The sequence below is a fragment of the Saimiri boliviensis genome, chromosome 17 (genome assembly GCF_048565385.1).
Source record: "Saimiri boliviensis isolate mSaiBol1 chromosome 17, mSaiBol1.pri, whole genome shotgun sequence".
Taxonomy (NCBI): Eukaryota; Metazoa; Chordata; class Mammalia; order Primates; family Cebidae; genus Saimiri; species Saimiri boliviensis.
The window spans coordinates 71,305,428-71,313,920 of record NC_133465.1 but is presented as its reverse complement, the minus strand read 5'-3'; the positions used below and the strand labels follow the sequence as shown (position 1 = coordinate 71,313,920).

Sequence of the window (8,493 nt, the reverse complement as noted above, 5' to 3'; positions counted from 1 at the left end):
CTCGCTGCTGAACGTTGCATGGGAGGCCATAGCGACCAGGCGTGGAATGGTCCAGGCACAAGGTCCAGCCCCCACCTGCACAGAACTGAACTCTGACCTGGTCTGTGCCGGCCTCCAATGTAGAGCCTAGCCTGCCGAGGCCTCGGATCCTCACCTGTAGCACCCGCCTCACAGGTGAGTGGACCCTGACTTGGCACAGGAGGGCCAAGAGATCACTGCAGTCACCGAGTCCCCGGCGGGCTGTAGGAAGCCTGAGCCGGGCCAGAAAACGAAGTTGGGTCCCTTCCTCAAGGCTGCACAGAGTCCATCCCAGGGCTGGCCTGGGGCCCCTGCCGGGCCCCCTGAATGCCCAGCACAGGGGCTGTTTTCTGCCTGGCTTTCCCATTCCCCATCCCCAACATCCTGTCAGGAGCTCCCTGAGCAGCTATTTTCATCATCGCCTCCACCAGAAGACAAGCCCTGCAGTGGCACGCCTGCCATCTGGGTCCTGTGTCCCTGGGCCTGGGACAGGGCTCAGGCAAATGAATGGGAGGTGGTCAGGGAACATTCCTGTGGCCTCCAGGCAGGATGGACACCTGGGCCCGTCACAATCCCACCTCAGGGCCAGGCAGGGTGGCACGCAGCTGTAACCCCAGCATCTGGGGAGGCTAAGGGGGAGGATCACATGAGCCCAAGAGTTCAAGACCAGCCTGGGCCACATAGTGAGACCCCATCTCTACAAAAAAATTAAAAACCAATTGTGCTGGGGCAGTTCTTTCTTGTTTTTTTGAGACAGCCTCACTCTGTCACCCAGGCTGGAGTGCAGTGGTGTGATCTCAGCTCACTGTAATCTCTATCTCCTGGGTTCAAGGGATTCTTGTGCCTCAGCCTCCCAGGTAGCTGGGATTACAGGCATGCACCACCGCCATGTCTGTCTGATTTTTGTATTTTCTTTTTTTTTTTTTTTTTTTTTTGAGACGGAGTTTCGCTCTTGTCACCCAGGCTCAAGTGCAATGGCACGATCTCGGCTCACCGCAACCTCCGCCTCCTGAGTTCAGGCAATTCTCCTGCCTCAGCCTCCTGAGTAGCTGGGATTACAGGCACGCGCCACCATGCCCAGCTAATTTTTTGTATTTTTAGTAGAGACGGGGTTTCACCATGTTGACCAGGATGGTCTCGATCTGTTGACCTCGTGATCCACCCGCCTCAGCCTCCCAAAGTGCTGGGATGACAGGCGTGAGCCGCCGCACCCGGCCTGTATTTTCTTTTCATGCCCTGGGTTTTCCTTCTGTATTGATTTTTGTGTTTTTAGCAGAGACAGGGTTTCACCATGTTGGCCAGGCTGGTCTCGAACTTCTGACCTCAGGTGTTCTGCCCACTTTAGCCTCCCAAAATGCTGAGATGACAGGCGTGAGCCACCGCCCCCGGCCTAGTTTAACTAGTTCTGAGGAGCAACTGCAGCCCAGTCTGGAGAGGACTTGGCTGCCACCTTCCCTCCCAGACAGCTAGACAGCTGCTCCCAGGATCTGCTTTGAATTAAAAGTGGCGTGGCCCTTTAAGAGAAGCATCCGCCGGCCGCCCCCGCCGCCGCCACCCCGCTTTGATGTCGCTGGCGCTGAAAGGTTCCCAGTGGCAAGATCTGAGGGTTTGTTTCTGCCTCCCCAGAGGCCACGTGGGGATCACAGGGAGGGAGGGAGGGAGGGCGAGGGTCACATGGCCTCCCTGGCCTGCTGCTGTTGCTGCAGGAGCAGGAGCGTGGAGACCAGCAGGCTGGATGGGTGCGGGCCACGGTCTGCAGCTTGGGGGGGCAGCAGAGCCTGGCAGCTGGGAGGGCAAAGGAGCAGCCTCTCTGCCCCTCCCCTTGACACCCCAGAACCTGACCTCCAGCCTCCCTCACCTGTCCAGGAAGGAGACACACACACTCTGCTTGATGTCCCAAGAGGCCCCATCTCCGGCGATGAGCAAGGGCTCCTGCATCCCCATGCCCTTCCTCCCCCAGCTTTGGAATGTGACCTTTCCCGGGTGGCCCTGCCACTCCACCCTTAGCCCAGTGGGCTGCAGGCTGGCACCAGCCAGGTGAGGCCGTAGGGAGGAGGTGGGAGGGGGTGGGGCTCAGCTGCAGGGGTGCCAAGAGAAGCAGATCCTGCCAAATACCTGGGTCCAGAAACGACAGGGCCTTGGCCTCCGGGCCGAGCTCTAGAGGCTGTCAGCTGGGTGAAGGACTTCTGAGCCCGCGGGCTTCAGTCCTAGGGCAAGGCCGGTCCTCCCCACCAGGGGACCCAGAGGCCACCCACTCCCAGGCACTGGGGCCCAGGGGAGGGCAGCTCCAGCCCAGCGGCTCCCCTTGTCCCTCCAAGACCTGGGTGGGAGCCACAGCGGCTCCTGGCAAGGGGCTCGGCTCATCGAGGTCCCGGTACATGAGGCCAGGGAGAGTCCTTCTGATGCATGCGGTGACCAGAAAGGGGGGCTGGGGGAAACCAAAAGGGGTCCAGCTCTGCCACGGCACCGCCTGGCCTCGGGACCCCTCCCCCACCCTGAGCTGGTTGGAGAGCAGGGCTCCCCCCAAGAGCCAGCCACTTGGGGAAGCGGGTGGCCCGCCTCACTTCCCTGCTCACTTGGGCCTCAGAGGCCAGCAGCTGGGGTGCAGGGCGGCCCAGGTGGCCATGCGGGGCGGGGCGGCTGAGGCCAGTACACAACAGCTGGGCCCCAGACGGCGGGCAGCAGCTGGAGCCCAGAGCGGTCCTGGGGGGAGGGGCCGGCTGTGCTGCGTGGAGCCGCCTCAAGTCTGGACTGGGGAGCCGGGTCAGGGCTGCCGGACATGCTGTGCCAGAGGCTCAGGTCACCAAGCTGCTGGGCCCCGCCCAGGGTCTCCGGGGGACCCCTGTGCTGCCAGCTGCCCTCCATTACACCCCCATCCCTCTCCGCCTGCGCCTGCCCCCCAGCCTGGGCCCTTGCTTTCCGAAATGTTCTGTCTTGACCCCTTTCTCCCGGGGAGTGGGCTCTGGCCCCCGGCACAGTCATGGTCCCCGTGGGTTTCCCCGGAACCCCCGGTGCATCCGCAGCTCCCTCCCTGGGGGGAGACAGTGAAGTGTACCCTCACCCACCCTGTCTCGGGTGCCTCACAGAGGCACCTCTGGGCCTTCGCTTCCCCAGCTGTCCTGCAGCAGGCACATAGAGTCCAGGCTTAGTCAGAAGCCTCTGTGCCCCCTGATTGGGACACTGAGGAGCCTGGAGGCCAGAACCCTGAATGGGACAGTAAGGATGGGTCAGGCCAAGGAAATAGAGAAGGGCACACCCTGGGCGGGACACCACCCTGCAGCCATGCTGCCTGGGACCGGGCACTGTCCTGCTTTCTGTCCCCTGGCCTGTGTCTGCCCTCACAGTCGACCTTGGTCCCTGGGGCTCGCCAGCAACCCCGTGGAGCCTGGGCAGAATAACTGACATTTATCACATGGTCATTCCAGAGACCTGCTCCTTTGATGCTGACGAGGCCCCTGGGAAGCAGGCGTGGCTCTCATCCCCGTCTCACAGATGAGGAGCCTAAGACGCAGCTGCAGGCCCCAAAGAGGCTGGTACTTGGCTGTCTTACTCCATCCGCGCTGGTGCAGACGAAGTAGACATCTGTCTAACATGCAAAAGGCGGGTTCTGAAACACCCTACCTGCCACAAGGCTTCCAGAGTGCAGCCAGCCCACCCCCTCAAGCTGGCCACTCCGATTATTGGGCCTCAGGCCTAATCCCCACTGGGTGGTACCCTGTGCCCAGCCTGATCATCATTGGTCTTACCCCCTGATTCTTTTAAATAGAAGCGGAGTCTTGCTCTGCTGCCCAGGCTGGTGCCAAAACCCTGGGCTCAAGCCATCCTTCTGCCGGAGCCTCCCAAAGTGCTGGGATTACAGGTGTAGGCCACCATGCCCAGTCAAAACGAATTACTTTAAAATATCAGGCCAGGCTTGGCGGCTCACGCCTGTAATGCCAGCACTTTGGGAGGCTGAGGTGGGTGGATTACCTGAGGTCAGGAGTTTGAGGCCAGCCTGGCCAACATGGCAAAACCCCATCTCTACTAAAAATACAAAATTAGCTGGGTGTGATGGTGCATGCCTGTAATCCCAGTTCCTCAGGAGGCTGAGGCAGAGAATTGCTTGAACCGGGAGGTAGAGGTTGCAATGAGCCAAGATCGCACTGCTGCACTCCAGCCCAGGGGACAGAGTAAGACTCCATCTCAAAAAATAAAATAAAATAAAAGATCAGGCCAGGTGCAGTGGCTCACGCCTATAATCACAGCACTTTGGGAGGCTAAGGTGGACAGATTACCTGAGGTCAGGATATCAAGGCCAGCCTGGCCAACATGGCGAAGCCCTGTCTCTACTAGAAATACAAAAAATTAGCTGGGGGTGGTGTTGCATGCCTGTAATCCCAGCTATTCTGGAGAATGAGGCAGGAGAATCGCTTTAACCCAGGAGGCAGAGGTTGCACTGAGCCACTGTACTCCAGCCTGGGCAACAAGAGCAAAACTCTGTCTCAAAAAAAAACCCAAAAATGACTGACATGACATAGAGTACATTCAGAAAATTGTGCAACTATTACCACAGCCCATTTTAGAACATTTTCATCATCCCAAATAGAAACCCCATACCAGCCAGGGGCGATGGCTCACGCCTGTAATTCCAGCACTTTGGGAGGCCAATGTGGGAAGATCATTTGAGGTCAGGAGTTCAAGACCAGCCTGAGCAACATAGTGAAATCTCATCTCTACTAAAAATACAAAAAATTAGCCAGGTGTGGGGGCACGTGCCTGTAGTCCCAGCTACTCAGGAGGCTGACGCAGGAGAATGGCTTGAACCCAGGAGGCGGAGGTTGTGGTGAGCCGAGATTGTGCCACTGTACTCCAGCCCGGGTGACTGAGCGAGACTCTGTCTCAAAAAAAAAAAAAAAGAAAGAAAGAAAGAAAGAAAGAAAAACAGCCAGGCATGGCGATGCGTGCCTGTAATCCCAGCTACATGGAAGGCTGAGGCAGGAGAATCGTTTGAACCTGGGAGTTGGAAGTTGCAGTGAGACGAGATTGCATCACTGCACTCCAGCCTGGGCAACAGAGCAAGACTTGGTCTCAAAAAGAAAAAGAGAAAGAGAAACCCCATTAGTAATCACTCCCTATTCCCCCCATCTTCTGGAAACTGCCAGTGGACTTTCTGTCTCCGTGACGTTGCCTCTGCTGGACACTCAGAATGAATGGAATCACACAGTGTGTGCCCAGGGAATCACGGCATGTGCCCAGGGAATCACACAGCGTGTGCCCGTGGAATCACAGCGTGTGCCCATGGAATCACACAGCATGTGCCCGTGGAATCACGGCGTGTGCCCAGGGAATCACACGGCGTGTGCCCGTGGAATCATGGCGTGTGCCCATGGAATCACACAGCATGTGCCCGTGGAATCACGGCGTGTGCCCAGGGAATCACACGGCGTGTGCCCGTGGAATCACGGCGTGTGCCCATGGAATCACACAGCATGTGCCCGTGGAATCACGGCATGTGCCCAGGGAATCACACAGCGTGTGCCCACGGGTGTCCAGCTTCTGCCATTTGGCTGATCGTCTCAAGATTTGTCCACAGTGCAGCACACGTCAGAACTTCCTTTGTTTTCCCGCTAAAACATACTGCATTGTGCCCATTGTGTCTGTCCACGCCTCTGCTGATGGACTTTGGGCTGTTTCTGCCTTTTGGCAACTGTGGCCGGTGCTGCTGTGAACATTCATGAGCAACGTTTTGTTTGAACACTTGTTTTCAGTTCTCTGGGGTGTGTCCCTGGAGTGGGCTTGCTGGGACATGTGTTCTGTGTAACATACTGAGGGACCACCAAACTGTTTCCCACGGTTAGGGACATGGTCACCATGCTGTCCAGCCCCACAATCATGCTCTAGGCTCCCGTGTGGCCGTGGCCTCGCCCATACTTTATATTTTCTGGTTTTGATCATGGTCATCTTAGTGGGCATGAGGTGGCATCTGACCCATTGCTGGTGGACCCTTCCTTGCACCTGTCAGGACCGGGGTGGCCCCATCTCGATGCAGGTGGCCCAGAACGCAGAGGCCCAGCACCTGATAACCCACAGGACCCGCCATTCCGAGAGCTGCTGCCGGACTCTGGGTGCTCAAAATTATGGGTGGGGAGTCTCAGGTGCAGAGGCTAAAGCTGCCCCGGGGGTGGGGAGCGTGAGGACAGAGCCCGTTGGTGCGAGTCAAGAGAAGGACCTGGGTGTGAGCAGCTGTGGAGACGCCGGGGCCCTGTCCCTGGCACGGAGTTGCAGGGTCAGTCACCTGGTCGCGGCAAGGGCCTCAGAGGAGAGGGGATGGGGAGGGCGGACAGGAAGACAGAGGTTTGGGGAAGTCTTGGGTTTGAGTCCCTTCTTGCATCTGCTGCCAGTGTTGAATAAACCAAAACATGAACTCGTGTCAGTTCAACACGCAGGCTAAATCGCATGACAGCAGATGGCAGAGAATAGAACACGCATGTTCTTCTGTCCTGGAATTTCATCGGCGATCGTAACTGCCACCCCTGCCGTACACTTTCACGTCTGGGCTCTTGTAATCCCGCAACAGCCGTCTGACAGAGGCACAGTCGCTGCCCTGCTTTAAAGAAGAGGAAGTGGGCCGGTTGCGGTGGCTCACGCCTGTAATCTCAGCACTTTGGGAGGCCTTGGAGGGCAGATCACAAGGTCAGGAGATTGAGATTACCCTGGCTAACATAGTGAAACCTCGTCTCTACTAACAATACAGAAAGTCAGCGGGGTGTGGTGGCTCGTGCCTGTAATCCCAGCTACTCAGGAGGCTGAGGCAGGAGAATCGCTGGAACTGAGAGGCGGAGGTTGCAGTGAGCCAAGATCATGCCACTGCACTCCAGCTTGGGCAACAGAGCAAGATTCCATCTCAAAAAAAAAAAAAAAGAAAGAGGCCAGGCGCGGTGGCTCAAGCCTGTAATCCCAGCACTTTGGGAGGCCGAGGCGGGTGGATCACGAGGTCAAGAGATCGAGACCATCCTGGTCAACATGGTGAAACCCCGTCTCTACTAAAAATACAAAAATTAGCTGGGCACGGTGGCGCACGCCTGTAGTCCCAGCTACTAGGGAGGCTGAGGCAGGAGAATCGCTTGAACCCAGGAGGCGGAGGTTGCGGTGAGCCGAGATCGCGCCATTGCACTCCAGCCTGGGTAACAAGAGCGAAAGTCCGTCTCAAAAATAAAAAATAAATAAAAAATAAAGGAGAGGAAGCGGAGGCACAGGGGAAGGTCACAAGTCTTGCCGGGATCTCCGCACCGCACCGCACCAGGAAACGCCTCAGAGCCAGGGTAGTGTGAAGAACAACGCTGTGCAGCCAGCTGGACAGCATCACACTCCGGACTTGGAATAACAGATGCCTGGGGGAGAGGCCTCCTCCAGACAGGTTCCTGCTGGACCCTAAAGTCCGGCCTGGGCTAGCCTTCCCTGCTGGGGTGTGGGCCGGAGAACACTTGCGGATGGGACCTGAGTCTGAAGCTACTGCCCCTGGCCAGCCCCACACGTGGTCTTTATTTTTTATTGATTTATTTTTGAGAGGGAGTTTTGCTTGTTGCCCAGGCTGGAGTGCGATGGTACCATCTCGGCTCACTGCAACCTCTGTCTTCCTGTTCAAGCGATTCTCCTACCTCAGCCTCCCGAATAGCTGGGATTATAGGCATGCGCCACCACACCCAACTGATTTTGTATTTTTAGTAGAGACCGGGTTTCTCCATGTTGATCAGGCTTGTCTCAAACTCCCGACTTCAGGTGATCTGCTCGTCTCGGCCTCCCAAAGTGCTGGGATTATAGGTGTGAGCCACGACGCCCGCCCACACGTGGTCTTTAAACCCACCTGACGACAGAGGAACAGGTGTGGATTTCTGAGTAAGCAGAGAGCTAAGGGCAAGTCTCAGCTCTTCCATTAGTGTTCCTGAACCTCAGTTCCCCTCGTCAGGGAAATGCTGCAATCTGCCCTGTGTGTGTGTGTGTGTGTGTGTGTGTGTGTGTGTGTGTTGTGGGGCGGAGGGGGGTCTGTGGAGTGGACTTGTGTTAGGAACACTGCCTGCCTCCCTCTTTGAGAATGTCCCCAGCCCAGGCTGACCTCCAAGGCACCCCAGCCTGATCTTAGGCCTTGTGGTTTACACAGGGGTGCCCTTACACCCATCAGACGCACCAGGCAACAGCTCTCAGAGCTGTTTGGTCTCTCTCCGTGTTTTGCAAGAGCTCAGACCCAGAAAGCACAACTGGGACTCTCTCCCTAAGCTTCTCACTCAGCCTGGGGCTGGCAAGGAAGACGTGCACAGGGTCAGGGGTCCGAGGCTCAGGCGGCATCCTGGCTGCAGCCATGACCCTGCAGCCTCTGCTCTCCTGCCCCACTCGGTGCTGTGGGCTCCCCACTGTCCTGAGTTAGGAGGAGCTCTGGAAGTTCTGCTTGGATCTAGACCCTTGTCCTGAAACGCAAGACTAGTTTCTTATCTTCAAAAT

At 57.3% G+C, this 8,493-nt stretch overlaps 1 long non-coding RNA gene across 1 annotated transcript; it reads left to right on the top strand.

The window, feature by feature from the left end:
• The first annotated feature begins 1,559 nt into the window (after nt 1-1,559).
• Nucleotides 1,560-8,025, top strand: LOC120366921 (uncharacterized). The gene is made up of 3 exons (XR_005581442.2): nt 1,560-1,624; nt 1,885-2,055; nt 3,444-8,025. It is a non-coding gene; the product is annotated as an uncharacterized LOC120366921 (long non-coding RNA).
• Nucleotides 8,026-8,493: the final 468 nt, after the last annotated feature.